This window comes from Capricornis sumatraensis, chromosome 15 (genome assembly GCF_032405125.1).
Source record: "Capricornis sumatraensis isolate serow.1 chromosome 15, serow.2, whole genome shotgun sequence".
NCBI classification, from domain to species: Eukaryota; Metazoa; Chordata; class Mammalia; order Artiodactyla; family Bovidae; genus Capricornis; species Capricornis sumatraensis.
In genome coordinates, this window is record NC_091083.1 from 10201253 (window position 1) to 10223934 (window position 22682).

Sequence of the window (22682 nt, forward strand, 5' to 3'; positions counted from 1 at the left end):
AAGTTGCTTCAGTCGTGTCCAACTCTGTGTGACCCCATAGACGGCAGCCCACCAGGCTCCCCCATCCCTGGGATTCTCCAGGCAAGAACACTGGAGTGGGTTACCATTTCCTTCTCCAATGCATGAAAGTGAAAAGTGAAAGTGAAGTCGCTCAGTCATATCGGACTCTTAGCGACCCCATGGACTGCAGCCCACCAGGCTCCTCCATCCATGGGATTTTCCAGGCAAGAGTACTGGAGTGGGGGGCCAATGCAAAAGTAGTACATCAAGAGATACCTGGATTAACAGGCAAATTTGGCGTTGGAGTACAAAGCAAAGCAGGTCAAAGGCTAACAGATATTTGCCAAGAAAACTCACTGGTCATAGAAAACACCCTCTTCCAACAACACAAGAGAAGACTCTATACACAGACATCACCAGATGGTCAATACTGAAATCATATTGATTATATTATTTGAAGCCAAAGATGGAGAAGCTCTACACAGTCAGCAAAAACAAGACCAGGAGCTGACTGTGGCTTAGATCATAAACTCCTTATTGCCAAATTCAGACTTAAATTGAAGAAAATAGGGAAAACCACCAGATTATTCAAGTATGATCTAAATCAAATTCCTTATGATTATACAGTGGAAGTGGGAAATAGATTTAAGGGACTAGATCTGATAGACAGAGTGCCTGAAGAACTGTGGACACAGGTTTATGACATCATACAGGAAACAGGGATCAAGACCATCCCCAAGAAAAAGACATGCAAAAAGGCAAAATGGTTGTCTGAGAAGGCCTTACAAATAGCTGAGAAAAGAAAAGATGGGAAAAGGCAAAGGAGAAAAGGAAAGATATACCCATTTGAATGCAGAGTTCCAAAGAATAGCAAGGATAGAAATAAAGCCTTCCTCAGTGATCAGTGCAAAGAAATAGAGGGAAACAATAAAATGGGAAAGACTAGAGATATTGTCAAGAAAATTAGAGACACTAAGGGGACATTTCATGCAAAGATGGGCTCGATAAAAGACAGAAATGGTATGGACCTAACAGAAGCAGAAGATATTAAGAAGAGGTGGCAAGAACATAGAAGAACTATACAAAAAAGATCTTCATGACCCAGACAACCACAATGGTGTGATCACTCACCTAGAGCCAGACATCCTAGAATGTGAAGTCAAACGGGCCTTAGGAAGCATCACTATGAACAAAGCTAGTGGAGGTGATGGAATTCCAGTTGAGCTATTTCAAATCCTGAAAGATGATGCTATAAAAGTGCTGCACTCAGTATGCCAGCAAATTTGGAAAACTCAGCCGTGGCCACAGGACTGGAAAAGGTCTGTTTTCACTCCAATCCCAAAGAAAGGTATTACCAAAGAATGTTCAGACTACTGCACGATTGCACTCATCTTACACGCTAGCAAAGTAATGCTCATAATTCTCCAAGCTAGGCTTCAGCAGTAAGTGAACCTTGAATTTCCAGATGGTCAAGCTGTATTTTAAAAAGGCAGAGGAACCAGAGATCAAATTGCCAATGTCCATTGGATCACCAAAAAAGCAAGAGAGTTCCAGAAAAACATCCACTTCTGCCTTATCAACTACACCAAAGTCTTTCGGTGGATCACAATAAACTGTGGAAAATTCTGAGAGAGATGGGAATACCAGACCACCTGACCTGCCTCCTGAGAAATCTGTATGCAGGTCAAGAAGCAACAGTTAGAACCGGACATGGAATAACAGACTGGTTCCAAATAGGAAAAGGCGTAAGTCAAGGCTGTATATTGTCACCATGCTTATTTAACTTATATGTAGAGTACATCATGAGAAATGCTGGGCTGGATGAAGCACAAGCTGGAATCAAGATTTCTGGGAAAAATATCAATAAACTCAGATATGCAGAGGATACCACCCTTATGGCAGAAAGCAAAGAACTAAAGAGTCTCTTGATGAAAGTGAAAGAGGAGAGTGAAAAATTTGGCTTAAAGCTCAACATTCAGAAAACGAAGATCATGGTATCCGGTCCCATCACTTCATGGGAAATAGATGGGTTAACAGTCGAAACAGTGTCAGACTTTATTTTTTTGGGCTCCAAAATCACTGCAGATGGTAACTGCAGCCATGAAATTAAAAGATGCTTGCTCCTTGAAAGAAAAGCTATGACCAACCTAGATAGCAGATTAAAAAACAGAGACATTACTTTGCTAACAAAGGCTCATCTAGTCAAAGCTTTGGTTTTTCCTGTGGTCATGTATGGATGTGAGAATTAAACTATAAAGAAAACTGAGCACTGAAGAACTGATGGTTTTGAACTGTGGTGCTGCAGAAGACTCTTGAGAGTCCCTTGGACTGCAAGGAGATCCAATCAGTCCATCCTGAAGGAAATCAGTCCTGAATATTCATTGGAAGGACTGATGCTGAAGCTGAAACTTCAATACTTTGACCACCTGATGTGAAGAACTGACTTACTGGAAAAGACTCTGATGCTGGGAAAGATTGAAGGTGAGAGGAGAAGATGATGACAGAGGATGAGATGGTTGGATGGCATCACCAACTCGATGGACATGTGTTTGAGAAAGCTCCTGGAGTTGGTGATGGATAGGGAGGCCTGGCGTGCTGCAGTTTGTGGGATCACAAAAAGTCAGACACAACTGAGTGACTGAACTGAACTGTGCAATAAATCACCATTCAAATTGAACACATTTTCATCTACATACTCAGCACTTAACCAGAACTCCTGAGTCTATAAGTGGTTTTCCAGATTTCTTAGGAAAGACATGGTATCTTTTTTTATATATATATTTATTTACTTGGTTACATCAGGTCTTAGTTGCAGCATGCAGGATCTTCGTCGTGTTCCATGGGATCTTTTGTTGTGACATACCGACTCTAGTTGTGGTGAGTGGACTCAGTAGTTGAGGCTCATGGGCTGAGTTGTTCCGTGGTATATGGGATCTTAGTTCCCTGACCGGGGATCAAACCAATAACCCTTGCATTGCAAGATGGATTTTTAACCATTGGACCACCAGGGAAGTCCCAACACTGCATCTTTATTTTGAGGCATGAGGGCTGAATAAATCAGCAGGGAGAGAAAGAAAAGTTCTCCTTCTTCAGAAGAGCTGAGTCGCCCACAAGCCTGGAAGGACACCCTGTCAAAAGAGACACGGAGTCAGAGACAGTAACAGACACTAGAACCTTAAGGAGACAGCCTGACACAGGATTCCAGTGAAGACAGATCCAGAATAAGGGTCCCTGATTCTGCAGATTCAACAAACTCAGAGAAACCAGACAGAGATGAGGAACCATGTCTGCACTGCCTACAGCAAACATGCTTTCCCCACCTGCTCATCCTTCTGAATTGCTGGATTTTTAATGTTCACTTGCTTCCTCAAGCTCTCCAGCTCAAGCTCTCAGAAGAAAATTTTAACAACTTCCAAGTAAACAGAGAGAGAGAAAAACAAATGCCACCTGCAGTAATTTTAGCAAATGGAAGAACTGAAAACAAGAATATAAGCAGTCAAAAACTATATGACTAAACAGGGTACATACATTTGAAATTGTTTTGCAAGATTAATAGTAACCTGAACATAGCAGATATTATTTTAAAAAATACAAGTAGCTTTTGAAAAATGTGTACTACATAGACTTAAGAAAATGTTAGCAGAGCCAACAGACTAACAATACTTTGGAAATATAGACACTTAATTTTTACTAACTGAAATAGCTTCTTGAGGAACCCGAAATAAAAGTTTAGGGACATTTAGATTGAAGGTAAAAAGAGAAGAAGACGGCAAAGAATGAGATGGTCAGACAGCATCACCAACTCGATGAACATGAATTTGAGCAAACTCTGGGAGACAGTGAAGGACAAGGAAGCCTGGTGTGCCGCAGTCCATGGGGTCGCAAAGAGTCGGACACAACTTAGTGACTGAACAACAGTGATCACTTAGAATACTTCCTAGAACTTTTAAAAATAGTTTCCAACATTCAAAGGGAGAAAGAACACAAAAATCATATTACAAAATAGAAAAATTCAACAAAAAGAAATCAAAAGGAAATATTTAAAATGTAGTAAAAGGATAAAACATCACACATATTATGTTGACCAAAATATACACTTAGAACATATTTATTTACCAAAAGCAAAAGACAGAGCCGAAAACTAAATTCAACTATGGGCTGTAATCAAAAACAAATACAACTGGATGAAAGTTAGTCTAAAGGGTGAAAAAAATGGCAAGATTGGTCCCAACCAGACGCCTGGTTCCACCTCCCTGGTACAACCAACACTAAAAAAGCACCCTCCGTGCCCAAGAGAGAGGTTGGTACAGTGGAAGGAGCTGTAAAAAGTGCCCAAGAGTAGGGTGTTTGCCAAATCTGCACCTGAAATTTTAAAACCAGGCCCAAAATAGAGCTGGAAATGACACATTTCCAGACAGATGCGTACAGATTTGCAAGTGATATTTTAAGATGGAAAATGCTGTGCTGCTGCTTATTTTTCTGAACAACTAAAAGACAGCAGAATTTGGAGCTCAGGGAGGTTCTGACCCTCTCCTGGGTGGATTTAACATTTCACAGGCTGAGGGGAGTGGATGATTGTGATTTTTTAAATGTCCTAAACATGAGACAGAGTGAAATGGCAACTTGGAATCATCATTCAAGCGTTTAAACTCTCTGACCCATTTTCAATTCGTATCTTCTATGCTAGTGTTGTTTTTGTTAGAATGTTCCCTGATCTGGGCTGTCTCCTTGAAACTGTGTGCCTTATGCAACGTTTTTGGTCACTGTAGTCTAGCTTTTTTTCGATAATATTTTTAATCTGTTGTGAAAGATTGGACATTTTTGACTTTAGGTGTGTGACATTACTCTCTGAATTAGGGACTTCTGGAATGAACAGTCTATTAAGTGTCGAGACTGATACTCTTTTTAAGGTGGCTTGCCTTCAAATTTTTAGCTGGAAAGTCTGTAGATTAACTGTCTTTGCTGAAAAGTAGCTGGAATAACTACTGAAATTTATTTAGAAATGGATTCTAAAACTACACAGTTATTTAGATTTTTAGCACGAGGGTTAAGAATTGTGTAAAAAATGCTCATAGTGTCTGAGTAGTAGCATCAAACAATCAGTAATATCTTCAGGAATTCCCTGGAGGTCTAGTGGTTAGGATTCAATGCCTTCATTGATGGGCCCAGGTTCAATACCTGGTCAGGGAAATAAGATCCTACAAGCTTCACAGCATGGCCTAAAAAAATAAATAAATAAAAATGAAATGGAAAAAAACCATCAGTATTATCTCTATTATGCAAAATATTTCTATATTTGATTTTTAAATTTCTTTCCTGAAAAGAACTATTTAACTTTGCTGTATGTGGAAGATGTTTGTTGAATATATTGATTTAACAACGAAAGACACTGATGCAGTCACCCTAAGGCAACGTATGTGCAGAATTGCTTATTCTTCCTTCATAAGAATTAAGCTTCAAGAAAAGAATAAACTGAAACTTGAAAAATAAATAAATAAATGACCAAAGGTGTGGTACAAATGCAAACAGAAAGGAAAGCAGTTAAGGAAAGTTAAGATTAAAGCATGAATTATTAAATATCAGAAGAGATTCATCTCTTGAAAATTATGTAGAGAGCTTTCTTCATAATGCAGATCAATGCAGCTCCTAGAGACTGTGCATTAAATAACACAGCAGAGGCATAGACGATTCTTAATTTTTCTGTAGAAACTAAAAATTAGTAGGATAATGAATTATCCTAGGAGGTTTCAAAAATCATGTGTGTCAACTTAATGTGCCTGATTAAAAACAAAAGCAAGAAAAATAAAAAATGAAATAGTGATAGGAGACTAAAGTAACTTCCCGTCTTTGAAAAATGAAGAAGGCAAAAAAATAAAGACAGAGAAGACATTGATGATATAGTTATTGAGTTTAGTTTAATAATTATGTATTGAATGCTGAACTTAAAATGACCAACACAACACTGTAAAGTAGTTTTCCTCCAATTAAAAAATAAATGTAATTTAAAAAGAGAACAAAAAGTAAATTTTTAGCAAAACTGTTTTGAAAAAAAAGGAAATAGGGAAAGTTGTTAAAGGCTGCAGAACATGATGTTACATACTGTAAAAATAAAACTCATGTTTCCTGAAAAAAAAAAAAACTATTACCAGTAGATGTAATCTTTTTAAATACTAACTTAATTTTCATAAAAATTTACTATATTTTATGAACAAAGCAAACCTCATTAAATTCCAAAAAATGAAATCTACATAGGTCACATTCTTGGACCACAGTGAAATAAAACTAAAAATTAGTACCAAAATTAGAAATGAAACCTTTTTAAAAATCACTTGAAAGTTTTAAAGCCCTCTCCTAAGTAACTCTTGGATCAACATGGAAATGAAGTCACAGTGGCATCATATTTAGAAACTAACAATTATGAGAGCATCATAGGATCCAACTAGTTGCATAACAGAGGAAAATATGTATTCTTACATTACTAAAGTAGTAAAACTGAAGGTAGTAAACTAACCAATCAAGTGAACGAGAGATAAGAGGAAAGCAAAAGCACTGAATTGTTAAAGATTCAAACAGGAAGATAAATTAGAGAAGCGTAATTTCTGTTGGGCTGAGGCATCTATATTTTACTAAGTCACTAGAGGTGATTCTGATGACCACTCAGAGTCACCCACCACTAAGCCAGCATAACCCTGATCCCAAAACTTGACAAACAAATAAACATTGCATAAAAGGAAAATTATAAGGCAATATTATTTGAGAAAAAATATATATAAGAAATTAGCATTGCATATTCAAGAGCACAGTCAAATAACAGAATACCATGATCAAGCAGTTCTATTCAGGACTGTAAGGATAGTTAGCTCAGTAAGACCCTTTGTAAGCTTGAAAGACCCAAGAAGAAAACACGTGATTATTTTGATAGATGTCACTAAAGCCATTATAAAATTTAGTATCCATTCCTTATAAAACTTTTAATAGGATTAAAAATAGGAGATTCTTGAATGGAATAAAAAAAATATCTACTTCAAACAATAAGATAACACTTTGTGATGAAACTTCTGGTTACTAGCATTTTAATAACCTTTGGAAGTACTAGGTAGCATAATTATTCATTAACTTTTTATTCTTTCTGTCAATAAATATCCACTGAATAACTACCGTGTGACAAAATAAGAAATATATGTGCAATTAAAGAAGAGGCGAACAGATGATCTGGTTGCTTCTTTCTCTAGTTTCTAAGCCTTGATTTTTGAGGAGTAAAGTGGCCCTCTGAAGGGGCTGTTCTCGAGACTATTGTAGAGACGAGGGATGGTCGGGCAGGAGGGCCGAGGCTTTAGTCTACCTTCCTCCATTTTACATAGTAAACTAACAGACATTTATTAGAAACAGCGAATATTTAATGAAGAATCCAATAAAGACCTAAATTCAAAAAAGACAATTTTTAAAATTCAATAAGTCCATGATCCACAATCAATAAGAGGACATACTGGGGAAAATAATATTACTAATAAATAGGAGGGAAAATAGCACAGACCTAGGGGATAAGCTTATTTTGAAAATGTTTAGAACCTATTTGAAGAAAACTATAGGATTTTTATGAAAGACCTAAAGGAATACTTGAAACAAACAGAGAGATATGAGTATCTTAGAAGGGAACATCTCATTCTTATAATTTGATCACCTCTTCCCTAATTGAAAAGGTAAATTAAACACAATCCCACGACATAAATAAAAAGAGCAGGCAGTGTGAGTCTAAACTAAAGCTCTAGAGACAGGCACAGTTTAGTCCACCCATTTGTATAAGAAAAAGAACAGTATTTCAAACCAGCTGGAAAAGGATCAATTATGTCATAATTAATTTTGTGATAACTGGCTGATCATATAAAGAAATCATCCAGATTCCTGCCTCACACATAGTATCTTAGTAAGCTGCACTTCGCTAAATTGCTAATGTGTTTACAATTGTACGTAAAAACACAGTCACCAGAAATAACTCTATAAATAAAACTGAAACTGAGTGAATGACTAAATGGATGAATGGATGAACAACTGAACAGAATGAAACTACTCAGACAATTCAGGTACAAAATGCACTGGTTTTGTGCTCCTTGGTAAGGACCCTGCTGGAAATGTCAGACTGCAGCACCCTTGATGTGAGCAATGCTTGTGTCTTAGTCCATGGGCTGATGTAACAAAATACCATGCACTGAGTGACTCATAAACAATGAGTGTATTCCTTACAGTTCTGGAAGCTGAAAGTCCAAGATCAGGGAGCCAGTGTGGCGGGTGGGGCCCTCTTCTGAGCTGCCGACACCTCCTTGTGTGTTTCCTCATGTGGCGGAAGGCGGGGGCTGGCTCTTTGGGGCCTCTTTTGCAAAGGCACAAATTCTATTCTATTTCCATCCTCGAAACCCCACCAAACCCCACCTCCAGATACGAACACTCAGGACATTAGGTTTTCACCGTATGGATTTTAGGGGAACACAAGCATTCAGACTCCAACAGCCACTTCACTAGCTTGTCACATATCAACCCTCAGCCCTGCAACCCATAATGACCTCTGGTCTTTCCGGCTGTGCTCACCTTACCTGGCAGAATGCCCGCTCATGTGGCAGGCATCCATTCTAAATGATGTCCAGGCTGCCTCTATGCAACACACTCTACTCAGGTCCATAGTAGACAGGGACTCTTCCTGTTAAGAGAGACAAGTGGCTCCCAAGCCACCACTAGCCACAGCTATCCTTTGGATTTCACAAACCTAATTCAGACAGTAGTCTACTGTGTGCCTGTGCTTCAGGGAATCAGAAATAGCTTTCCCAGAAACATAAAGGCAAAAGATACAATAAAATGAAACATTGAAACTTCTGTACCAAAAAAAAAGAACCAGCAATGGCAACTAAGAGTCAAAGAACCAAATTAGAAAGAATTATTCACCTCTATATAACAAGATATTCATATCCTTAATGTGTAACGTGAAAATGATAGTCGCTCAGTCATGTCTGACTCTTTGCAACCCCATGGACTGTAGCTCCGCAGGCCCCTCTGTGGAATTCTCCAGGCAAGAGTACTGGAGAGGGTTGCCATGCCCTTCTCCAGGGGATCTTCCTGACCCAGGGATCGAACCTGCGTCTCTGGCACCTCCAGCATTGCAGGCAGTTTCTTTACAGTCTGAGCCACCAAGGAAGTCCAGGAATGTGTAAAGACTCTTACAAATCAAAAGAAAGAGAACATCCCAGTTTAAGAAGTGGGCCAAGATTTTGACAAATTTCAAAGCAGACGAAACTTCAGAATCAGGACAGTGTGATGTTCCTCAACCCACTTTTTCATTATCGCCTCCTCTAAGATACTTTAACAGCCCAGAGACACTATGTATTTGTTTACATGGTACATGGATATCTTTGCTTTACCTAAAAGTAGAGTAAGGTATGCTCCCTCCAAACACCCATTTTCAACCGTTTGGGGGCGATATCCCTGTTTAGAATGCATATGGTACCTTTGGGGGAGGTGGATGGTGACCAAGGCGGACGCAAAGGGACTTCCTGGAAGCTGTTCATATTGTTTGCTTCTTTGTTTATCTTGATGCAGTTATATGAGCTCTCTTTATGAAACTTCATAGAGCTCCATATGGACAATTTGTTTCCTTTTCTATATGTATGGTCTAGTTTAAATGAGAATTTAATTTTTAAAAGTAGATCCGGTACATAAGTGGACAATTAAGAAAAATAAATATAAACGGTCAATGAGCCTGTGAAAAATACTCTGCCCTTAAATAAAAAGTGATGAAGGTCCAGAATTACCATCTTTTACTTCATTGGCAAAAGACAAAAAATAAGATCCCATGGTTTCAAAAGAGTAAATAAAAGAGCACCCTTATATACTATACTGTTGATAGAATAAATTGCAGGGAAATTTGAAAATGCATCAACAATAGGCTATTTAACTCAACAGTTCAATTTTGAGACAGTTTGCTTTGAAAAATTTGAAGGTGTTCAATGAGGTATAATTGAGAATAATCATTGAATTATATTTAATAATAGAAAAAATGAAATAAGTGAATTTCCAGCCATAGGAAATTGATTAGATATACTTGATAGATCTGTTTAACATAATATTAATTAGTCATGCAGAGTTATAATGTAGTTGCTCAGCAGCATGATTAAGAGGCAAGTCTCTGGGATGAGGTTGCTGGGATTCAAATCCTAGTCCTTCATTCGAACGGACTAGGGCCTGAGATAAGCTATATACCTTCTGAGTACTCAGTCTTCTCTTCTGTAAAATGGAAAATATATTATTAATGAAACTATATACTTATATATGAAACAGGAAACACTCAGAGACATAGAGGACAGACTTGTAGTTGCCGAGGGAGACAAAGGGTGGGGGAGGGGAGGAGGGCGCTTCTGGGATTAACAGATACAAACATATTATACACAGAACTGGTAAAGGACAAGGTGCTACTGTATTGCAGAGGAAACTATGTTTAATAGCCTGAGATAAATCATAATGGAAAAGAATATGGAAGAGCATGCATATACATGTGGAAATGAATCATTTTTCTATACAACAGAAATTAACACAACATTGTAAATCATCTATAATTCAATTTAAAGAAAGAAAATACATTATTAAAAGAATAGAACAAGTCATATGTCCATAGAACATAGGACAAGTCATTAGTCACTTTTTAAAATATGTTTTACATGAATAGCTACATTAACAAAAATGGCTATATTTTATTGGGTAGTGCTTTCTATTTTTCACGATGATCTCATATTTCTTGAGTTATTTTCTTAAAGGTCCACAGATGAAGGCATAGTCTTATGAAAATAGTTATTGTACTTCTGAGATGTTGCCATTGAATAAGACTGACCATATTTTTTCAGTGTATTGGAGGGTCTCTGCTGCAGGTTGTGTGGATTTTTTTCACCTTAAATCTGTGTTTTTCAAACTTTCGCTCACATTGGCATCACCTGCCAGGCTTGAAAAAACACAGATTATTGGCCCCACCACCAGAGTTTCTGATTCAGTCAGTCTGAAATAGGACCCGAGACTGCACTTCTAACACATTCCCAGGAGGTCCCATGTGATGCTGATGCTGCTACTCCAGGAACAACACTTTGGGAACCACTGGAAACTAGCATAGCTGACTTTCTTGACTACATTGTCAAAAATTTTCCGAAGTGGAATAGTCTTTCACCTTGTGTAGAATGAATACCACGTGAACCTGGGGGATGGAGCCTATTAAAAAAAACTGCAAAGTAGGTAGGAGAGACCAGAAGTCAGTGAAGCAATTTGATTTTAATCTCTGAATCTATTCTGACACATGTTGCTGGTCTAAATTTCCAAATTCAGGAAATGTTAGACTCAGGCAAACTAGAGAGAAGCTTTTGTTTCCATTTGCTGATAGAAAGCATCAATAATCTATAGAAAGAACAAAATGTTTTATTCCAGCCAAATTGAGGCCTGCAGTCCAGGAGACACAGATTTAAGAAGCACTTGAATTGTGTTCCCCCAGACTACAAAATCAGGGAGGTTCACAATGGTGAAAACTGCAAGGTACAGTTAGCTACATGAGTTGTTTATCAAGATTTATTACTAGAACTAACAGGATGTAAGCATGTTTGTTAAGTAAGGATTGAGTGGGATTAGAAATGGTTGCACAGTTACAAGAGACCTCGAGACCTTAAGGTGGCAGCTGGCAACTGCTAACAGGCGTTGTTTCGAGAATGGCTGGTGGTGTCCTTGCGTTTGTTAGAGTTCAGAAAAGTCAGGTTCTCGGTGATACAGGAACATGTCTGAAACTGCATCCACAACGGCCACCTTGCTCCATTTTGGATGCCTGAAACACAGTTACTCTATTTTGGTTTTTAAATGCATTCTTTACTTTAATGGTTAAATTAGAACCATTTGACAGGCCACAGACAAGTTATTCTAGTTAGCACGTTACTGTGCTTAGTTGCACAGTCATGTCCGACTCTTTGCGACCCCATGGACTGTAGCCCTCCAGACACCTCTGTCCATGGGGATTCTGCAGGAAAGAATATTGGAATAGGTTGCCATGCCCTCCTCCAGGGAATCTTCCCAACCCAGGGATCAAACCCAGGTCTCTGGCATTGCAGCCAGATTCTTTACCATCTGAATCACCAGGGAAGCCCCCAAAGTGCAACTTACTGAAACCTGGGATTGAACCAAGGACCTTTAGACCTTCAGTCTAACACTCTCCTAACTGAGCTATTTTGGCAACTTAGCATAAAGACTTGACCTCTGTGTCTCTATTCATAATTATTTCAACTAGTTAGCATAAAGTTTTTTAAATCATGTGTAGGCCAGGATGATTTCCCCATATATCAATATGTGAAAATTTCTTCCATCAGTTTCTCCCTTTTCTCTACTTTTGGTCAGCAAAGAGATGTAGCTTCTTGGTCTTTCTTTCCCTATGTACTGGTGGTTAAAATTAGGTGTGTTGTCATGTACCCCAATATTCACAGCAGCACTGTTTACAATAGCCAGGACAGGGAAGCAACCTAAATGTCCAACAACGTATGAATAGATAAAAAGATGTAGCACATGAATATGATGGAATATTACTCATCCATAAAAAGGAACAAACTGGATCATTTGTAGTGACGTGGATGGACCTAGAGTCTGACATACAGAGCGAAGTAAGTTGGAAAGAGAAAAATAAATATCATATATGAATGCATATATGTGGAATCTAGAAAATGGTACAGATGAACCTATTTGCAGGGCAGGAATAGACACAGATGTCAAAAACAGACATGTGGACGCAGATGGGGAAAGGAAGGGTGGGACAAATGGGAGAGTATTGGCATATATAGACTGCTGTGTGTGAAATAGACAGCTGGTGGGAAGCTACTGTATAGCGCAGAGAGCTCAACGCTGTGACGACCTAGAGGGGTGGAGTGGCGGGGACAGAAGGAAGGTTCAAGAGGGAGGGTATATATGTGCGCATATAGCTGACTCACTTCATTGCACGGCAGAAACTAACACAACATTGTAAAACAATTGTACTCTAATGCAAACGTAAAAATTTTTAAATTAAAAAAAAATTTTAATTTTAAAAATTTCAGAAAGTGGATGTGTCGTGATAGCATATTATCTGAATTCATGCTCTGTAAGTCCTCGGGGCTGCCATCGCTTCACCTAGCAAGGGTTCAGATGTTCAGAAGTTCACTTGGAAGAAAACAAATTCATGGGATGTCACAAGGTTAATGCTGTGTCCAGAAAAGCTCATCTCTTCATGGAGATTCTTTTCCCCTGAGAAGGAAAGACTTCTGCTCAATTCAAAACATCAGGAAAACCTGAATAGTATGACGACCTAGTTGAGAACACTCATTCAAATCAAATAAATTTCAAGAAGTAGGCTTGAAATATTTCCATCTTAAAAACATCAGAAAGATCATTAACTTATGAATCAGTGCAACCAGATATAATAGGATATTCTGTTCCATTATCAGGTTTCAGATGTGATTTTAATATTAGTTAGGTACAAGTTTGCTGGATTTTCTATTTCTCAATTTGAGAACATTGTCCTTAATCATTAGATATTGTGTCTCCTTCTTTATCTACCTGACAACTTTCTCTGCTATTATTTAATTCAAATTACTAAGGTTCTTCTTGTGTTTCTTATAATTAGATTGAAGAAATGTGCATTATTGCTGACCTAAATATTGAAGAAGGGGCCAGCCTAAAAATTTGAAGTTTACATTCTTAATTTGTACACAAAAAACCTTTATTCATAGACAGTGCCAGTTCCTTTTAGACTAAATCACTGTAAATTCTGATCAAGGAGATTTCACTGGATTTCTCTCAAGACTCTTTAGTTTCACCTAAGAATACTTGTAAAGGAAGGTGGTCTGTCAGTGCAATAGTTTGGGAGGAGGAAAATGAAAATATATCTTGGTTTCTGAAAACCTTTTGGCAATTCCCTAATACTTGTTATAATTCTAACAAGGTAATCGCCTTTCTCTTGAGAGTGATAGAAATTACTGCACAGCCAAATTTCAACTAGCAGAGATATTTTTGTAAGTGAAGAATTTGGCCCTGTATATTCAACAAAGCCAAGCAAACATAACAATTTAACAAGGAATGCCAATAATTTTATAAGGATAATACATGCCAGCAAAGTAATACCTGGATAATCAAACAAAGTTGAAACTCATAGAATTTCAGAATATGTAGATCATCTACCAATTCCCTTCACCTACAAAAATACCATAAGATACATGAAGCCTAGAGATATTTTTAATGACTTGCCAATCAGTGTTCATGCAGTCAGTATGCTGAGAAGATTAGACACCAGTTCTCCTAAGGCCTGGGATTCCCCTGGTAGTCCAGTGGCTAAGACTCCAAGCTCCCAATGCAGTTTGATCCCTGGTCAGGAAACTGGCATCCACACGCCGTAATGAAGATTAAAGATCCATGTGCCGCAACTAAGACCCAGAGCAGCCAATAAATAAATATACACAAACACCGCAAAAGAACAATTCTCCTGAGTTCTACCGAAGAACTCTTTGCACTGCCCCATACTGTTCAAAGCTAAAACAAGACCAACTATTCTCAGGGGTTACCAAACCAAGCCAGCTGCCCCTGTTTTTGTACCCCACGCAAGTTACAAGTCGTTTTTATAGTTTTAAGTGACTGCAAAATTAAGAATGATATTTTGTGACATAAAATATATTGAATTTCAGTTTTCATAGCCATAATGTTTCACTGGCGCACAGCCACACCCAGTCTTTTGTGTATTAACTGTGGCTGCTTTCACTTTACAATGGCAGAGTTGACTAGTTGCCACAGAGACCACACAATCCACAAAGCCAAAATATTTTTTCTCTGCCTCCCTACAAAAAGTATGCTGGGACTTCGCTGGCAATTTAGTGGCTAAGATTCCATGCTTCTAACGCCAGGGAGGAGGCTTCCATCCCTGGTCAGAGAACTGAGATCCCACGTGCCATGTGGGAAGGCCAAAAGATTTTTTTTTTTCAATTGAAAAGTTTGCCAATATAGATAAGTACTTGGGAAGATGAATCCCCTAGATTTAAGAGCAACTGTCCAGATTTGGACTATCTGAATTTGGGGCACATCAGGATATATCAAGCTATAGTCTCCTTTACTTCATTTAGACTAACAATCCTGTTAAATCCCAATATACTAAGGATACAGGTTAACTTTCATTGACATTGGTACTTGTGTATATCCTTTAACCACTGATGGCAGAAAGTGAAGAGGAACTAAAAAGCCTCTTGATGAAAGCGAAAGAGGAGAGTGAAAAACTTGGCTTAAAGCTCAACATTCAGAAAACGAAGATCATGGCATCTGGTCCCATCACTTCATGGGAAATAGATGGGGAAACAGTGGAAACAGTGTCAGACTTTATTTTGAGGGGCTCCAAAATCACTGCAGATGGTGACTGCAGCCATGAAATTAAAAGACGCTTACTCCTTGGAAGGAAAGTTATGACCAACCTCGATAGCATATTCAAAAGCAGAGACATTACTTTGCCGACTAAGGTCCGTCTAGTCAAGGCTGTGGTTTTTCCTGTGGTCATGTATGGATGTGAGAGTTGGACTGTGAAGAAGGCTGAGCGCCAAAGAATTGATGTGTTTGAACTGTGGTGTTGGAGAGGACTCTTGAAGGTCCCTTGAACTGCAAGGAGATCCAACCAGTCCATTCTGAAGGAGATCAGCCCTGGGATTTCTTTGGAGGGAATGATGCTGAAGCTGAAATTCCAGTACTTTGTCCACCTCATGCGAAGAGTTGACTCAGTGGAAAAGACTCTGATGCTGGGAGAGATTGAGGGCAGGAGGAGAAGGGGACGACCTAGGATGAAATGGCTGGATGGCATCACGGACTCGATGGACGTGAGTCTAAGTGAACTCCGGGAGATGGTGATGGACAGGCAGGCCTGGCGTGCTGCGATTCATGGGGTCACAAAGAGCGACTGAACTGAACTGAATGTCAAACAATAATCAGTCTCGAAGCTGCCAAGAACAAAGAGCTTTATTTGGGATCTTAAGAACTGTAGTTCAGGAAACAGATTTGAAAGAGTCTTCTGAAGAAGGGAAAGCAACATCTCTCGAGAGTCACGCACACTGAATCTGAACCTTGGCTCTAGACTTACTAACCGCTGCCCTTGGGCAAGTGAACTAAACTCTGGCTTTGGTGTCCTTATCTGTAAAACAAGTTCATAACTTCAGAAGGTTGTATGCCAATTAATTAATTTAAAGCTTGGAATGTTTCAGTAGGGCGGGTTGTCACATTGCTAAGGAGATAGCCTGCCCTTATTAGCTCCGTCTCCTTTGGGTAAGTGGTATCACTTCTGTGTCTATTCCCTCACTGATAAGATAAGGACCAGGGCGCCTATTTCATAGAGTGTGTGAAGGTGTGATGATTAAATTTCATCACCACACTCCGTAAGTGGACCCTCATCAGAAGCTGATTCCCCTTCTTTCTTCTACCTTTGTTTTTAGAAGTGGATTTTTAAAGTCAGAGAATCAAATGTGAATTTGCTCTGTACAGTAGATAACAGTGTATTAATAATAATAGTACTGGGATTATATAAGCAAATTCCCTGTTTTTAGGAAATAGTGAAATATTTAAGGGTAGAAAAGGCATCATGATTGTAATGCATGAAGTAGTTCAGTAAAAATTACATATAATTATATATATAATATATAAAAAGAGAGAGAATGGTGTTTAAAGAAGCATACTAAAATGATAACATTTAGGGAATCTGAGTGAAAAGTATTTAGGGATTCTTGGTAATGTTCTTACAGCTTTTCAGTATGTCTAAAATTACATCAAATAAAATGTTTGAAAGAAAAAGTGTGAAACATAATTCTATTGTGCATGTGGTCAGAGGTTATGTACAGGTCATTTGATCCACTTAAAAATTCTCCTCTGATTGAGATTATTTGTGACAGGAAAGCTCATCACAGTTATGTATCCATGCCTCATTTAAGGTTTTTGTTTGCATGGGATTCTAATTATCTATTAATGCTTTAACCTTCCAAGGGGTCGTAAGGAGTTTGCTTGAAATTAAGGCCTGGGAAGGTGAGCAGATAAAAATTGTTTCTACTATTTTATTGGACTTCATCAGCATGAGAGTTCTCTTGACCCAGCAGAAGTGGCCAATATTCAGAATGGCAGAGTATTCTAGACCCATTTCAGACACTACATCTGGCTTCTAGGTTTTCCTCTGATTCACAGGAAAACAGAGGTCCTCGGGAGGCTCTGTAGGTCCACAACGCCTACTAGAGTGGACACAAGTGGACCAAGCAGAGAGCAGGCATTCTAGGAACTTTGTGGTGGAGCGCTGAGAGGTGGGATCCCTTAGGTGGAAGGCTTGGTGCTCCTTCTGATGCAGGGATCACCAGTCCAAGCACAGCGGCTCAGAAGTGGGCTGGGAGCCGTGGCGCAGTAGGAGGGGCCAGATGAGAAAGCTGGCAGGTTGCCACCGAAAATGGCCACCTACTCCTTGCTTACATCTAAGGAACAATTGACAGACAGGATATTCTGGATGAAAAGTGACTACAGTCACAGTTTGGAAAACAGTCTTCACATGTGCTGCATAGATAGGTAAAGTTGGTGGTTGGGAACCGAGTTTGTTAATAACACCCATGCTCTTTACTATTAACCAGTGTCAATATCATGGCCAATATCATTCGAAAATCAACTGAAATGTGGAGTTCATAATTTGCTACTTTTCCTTGAATCTGATTTTTATTGATACGACTGGTGGTGGCATAGCCTGTGCTTGGCATGCAAAAGCACTGCAGAGAGAGCTGCCAAGAGCGTATACCCAGCTTGTGTTTATTCTTTTATCACAAAGTAGATTTCCAGCAGCCACAGGATAAATAAACCATCAGGGTAAGAGCAAGTGTCAATATAGGCACAATGTCACAATTTGGATATCCATTTTTACCAGCCTAGGTGTGGTTGTTATTGACTTTCAGAGACTAAAGAAAAGATGAAAGTCATCACAGAGGGAAAGAGAAATAAAGATTATTGTGGATTTATTGGAACCTTCAGAATCTGCCTGCCAGTGCAGGAGACTTGGGTTCGAACCCTGGGTCAGGAAGAACCCCTGGAGAAGTCAATGAAAACACACTCCAGTATTCTTGCCTGGGAAATCCCATGGACGGAGGAACCCGATTGGCTACAGTCCATGGGGTCACAAATAGTCAGACACAATTGAGTATGCACACACACAGTATCAGTTAGGACTATAGCTCTGCTTTCTTGGGATTCAAAAAACGCCCATATTTACATATCAGCAACAAAAGGTTGACTATAATTCTAGAATTCCTAACGCGCTCAGATCAGTAACTGCCACTTGACAGGACTCAAGCATCTTCATTCAACCAGGACATGGCCCAAACATTGGTAGAGACAAGCTAGTTAAGTTTCTAGCGCCCATTTTGTTTCCCCAAGGTCCTCCTACATTTTTATTTCCTTTTTTCAGTTTTAATATTTTTATTGAAGTATAGTTGATTTACAACACTGTGTTAATCCCTACACTTTCATTCCTTGAATCTGAAGAACAGGAGCAGGAAAGCAGCCATCCATTCATGTGAAGGAGACATATTATTTCTTTTTTCCTAAAATCCCCACCCCATCCCAGACCAGCCTAGTCTAACTTTGAAAGTCTTGGCTTCCTAGAGTAGAAAACATCTAGCCATCCTGGAAATCTCTCAAATCTGTTGATGAAACTTGAGCGATGGACATTAATCAGAGAAATTCCATGATCATGGGAGTTGGGAGTGGGGACTATTCTACAAATTGAAGAAAGTAAAGCCCTAGATACAAAACTTCTAATAACTTGTAACCCACCTATGAGACATCCGGTCACAGAAACTGATATATGTGAGAATGTACTAACCACCCAACCACTGGAAATTCATAAGACTGGTTTCTAAGGGACCTAATATGGTCACCTGCATTTCCTCCCTTCTTCTTCCCTTTGAGTCAAGCTAATGAAAGAGACCTGGTAGAGGGCAACTTCTCAGGCTGTTCATAGACACACCCACTTCCCATATTATCTTAAGGACTTTTCATGATGCAACTGTTATAGACAAGCCCCTAAAACATCAGATGTGGGGAAGACCTAAGTGGAGGAAGACAGCGCAGTGACTCACCATGAAAATCTCCTCATTCGCTTCTGGGTGATGGGGCCAGGACACTGTTGTCCCCTGACCTCTGGGCAGGAAAGTCTCATGGAGAAGGTTACCCAGCTGACAAAGTCTGGGAACCCGCCATCCTCGCTGGAGGCCTTCCTCAGGCGTCAGTGTTCCCAGACTGATGCTCCCTGCCTGGTGGCCTGGTGGCCCTGGCATCACAAGGCTTCTTGACATTTTTGGCTGTGCCATCCCCTCCTCTAGCCTCAGTCTTGGCTTCTTTTTCCATCAAAAGGCAGCATGCAACTCAGTAAGCGCCTGTTATGTGTCAATACTGCCACAGGCACCGTGGTTGCCAAGACAAACGTCCCACACCCAGTATCTGCACCCAAGGGCTCTTCCTGTAATGAGACGGCCCCATGAACATCCCCAGTGAAACCTACTAAGTGCTATAATCATTCTGTGATAAGGCTCATGCAACCTCAGGGGAGAAAATGACCAAGTTTGCCTAGGGAAGCTGAGATGACGTCCGAGAAAAGCTGTTATGTTAGGTGGGTCTCAAAGAATGACTCAGAGCGGCAGAAACTCATTCTAGGTGGAGGAAAGAGCACTCCCAAAGTCAAGGATGCCTGAAACAGCACTTGTCCCAATCCCTCCAGCCAGGAGAGATTGCCAGAGGCCATCCAGCTGTTTAGTGGAAGAGCTGGCATCAAAACCAGTTCCCTCATGGCCAAGCTGGGGGTCATCTCATCACCTGTTCTTGAAGTTGCTTCCTTTAGGATGCAGTCTCTGCTAGGTAAAAACAAGTCTGACAAATGTGCCCACATTTTATCTTTAAATTTCGGTTTCTTTTTTTCACACTATATCTTGAATAATAAAGTTTTCAATTACAATTTAAATTTCTAACTATTCACCACCTCCAAATCTTGAGTGAAATTGACTCTGCTAGAATGTTTGTTTTCCAAACAATGTTTTCAGACAGTTTGGAGGATAAATGAATTCAGATTTGAGAAAAAGGCTACCAGCTAGCTGTTGTGACCTCTCAGGAAGAGCAAAGATGGGTCATCAGATATTCTTTTTTATGTTAAATGCAAAGTAAAATTTTCAGCTCACCATACAATGCTTTCTAAAGTTTAATACTTCATCAGTTTAGCTCAATAAGCAGGCTGATTTACCAATTTAGATAAAATTCTGACATCACACTCTGTATAGTCAAATGTGTTAATAGAAGCATGATTATAATAGTCCTGAATATGCTAACAGTATTCCTCTAACTTAAATCTGAGTTAAGTCTGCTCCTATGTTCTATGAATATAAATTACAGCATTTCTCAGTTTGTACATTTTTTATTCTGTTAAGTGTATCACTTAGAGAAACGAAAATAAAATGCAAGACGTGTAATTTAAATTTTTTTAGTAGCTGCCTTTTCAAAAGTTTAAAAAAATCAGGCAAACTTAATTTCATAATACATTTTATCTGACTCAATATATCCCAAATATTACCATTTAAAAATGTAATCAATAAGTAAAATATTAATAAACTATACTATATTTTATTGTATATTGATTATCATTGTATATTAATAAACTATACTATATTTTTGTTGTCTTTGTACTATCTTCAAAAAATAATGGATATTATACCCTTACATATGTGCTCAGTTGCTTCCATCGTGTCTGAGTCTGCGACCCCATAGACTGTAGCCAGCCAGGATCCTCTGTCCATGAGGATCCTCCAGACAAGAATAATGGAGCGGGTTGCCATTTCTTTCTCCAGGGTATCTTCCCAACCCAGGAATTGAACCCGCGTCTCTTACGCCTTCTGCATTAGCAGGCAGATTCTTTTACCCTTCCAGCACATGTCAATCCAGACACTAAATTTTCATTGGCTAAAGTGAAATAAATGTCGAATAATCTGACTAAAACAGTAAAATTGTGTTTAGTAGAGAATATTTTCCAGAGCTTCAGTTTTAACATTTTATTAACTGAAATTAAACAAAATGTAACACTCAGCTCTTCCATTGCACTGGCCATGCTTAGCTGGTGGCTACAATACTGAGCAGTAGAGATGTAGAGCTTAGTGATGGCAGGCGTAAGACGTGGGAGCATTGACGCTCTCCGTGAGGCCTGAGAGACTGTACGTAACATGGGGAGAGGGGGATGCCTGAATCTCCATACTCTGCTCCATAGTGGCTGTATCAACGCATATTCCCACCAGCAGCAAAGGAGGCTTCCTTTCTCTCCACACCCTCTCCAGCATTTCTTGTTTGTAGATTTTTTGGTGGTGGTTAATCTGGGGTGTCGGGCTTCCTACGTGGCATTAGTGGTGAAGAACTCATCTGCCAACGCACAACACAGAGGAGATGCAGGTTCATCTTTGGTTCGGGAAGATCCCCTGAAGAAGAGTGTGGCAACCCGCTCCAATATTCTTGCCTGGAGAATCCCATGGACAGAGGAGCCTGGTGGGCTACAGTCCGTGGGGTCACAAAGAGTCAGAGATGACTGAAGCGACTTGGCGCAGACACACACACACGCATATTCTGGGTGTGCGGTGGCACCTTCCTGTAGTTTTTTATAGAATTGTATTTACTGATTTATTTTTGGCTGTTCTGGGTCCTTGTTGCGGCGCAGACTCCTCTCTAGTTGCGGTGCATGGCCTTTTCATTGTGGTGGTTCCTCGTTGCAGAACACAAGCTCTAGGGTGCTTGGGCTCAGTAGCTGAAGCACGTGGGCCCGGCAGTTTTGCCTACCGGGCTCTAGAGAACAGATTCAACAGTTGCGGCGCATAGGTTCAGTTGCTGCACAGCATGTGGGTCTTCCCAAATCAGGGCTCAAAACCATGTCTCCTTTGTTGGCAGCGGGATTCCTTACCAGCAAGCCACCGCTGAGCTACAATGAAGGAAGCCCTCATTGTAGTTTTGATTTGCATTTTTCTAATAGTGATGTTGAGCAGCTTTTCATGTGCCTCTTGGCCATCTGTATGCATATGCAGGGAATCTAGAAAAAATAGTACAGGTGAACCTATCTGCAAAGCAAAAACAGAGACATAGACAAAGAGAACAAAAGTATGAACGCTAAGAGGGGAAGGGAGGAGCGATCATTTGAGAGATTCGGATTGACATGTATTCACTGCTATGTATAAAATATATAACTAATGAGAACCTATTGCAGAGAGCAGGGGGGAAAATAGTAAAAAAAGAAATCATAATAAAAAAGAAGTGGTCAGAGAGTAAGCTTTTAAAGGTGGTAGAGTCGTAAAAATGTGAACTTTGGAGCTAGACTTGACTGTCTCTGTTGATTTTTATCTGCTACGGCTTCCCACTTCAGTTTTCTTATCTGTAAAGTAATAATATCTGCATTATCGGGTCGTTAAAATTAAATGAGGTAACTTAAATAGTGGGCTTTGAAGTTTGGCACATTCCAAAGGTTCAATAAATTATAGCTTGATTGCATGTATGAAAGTCATGAATTCTGCATTTAAGAGTGGGGAATCTCTGAGGGAGTTAGAATTTAATTATTCGTGGGGTGTAGGGCCGGAGGAAAGAGG

General features: G+C 39.5%; 1 protein-coding gene across 1 annotated transcript in view; it reads left to right on the forward strand.

Annotated features, from left to right (window-relative positions):
• SPTLC3 (serine palmitoyltransferase long chain base subunit 3) overlaps positions 1–22682 on the forward strand; it is a 135869-nt gene that overhangs the window by 41251 nt on the left and 71936 nt on the right. The gene's annotated exons all lie outside the window — the stretch shown is intronic.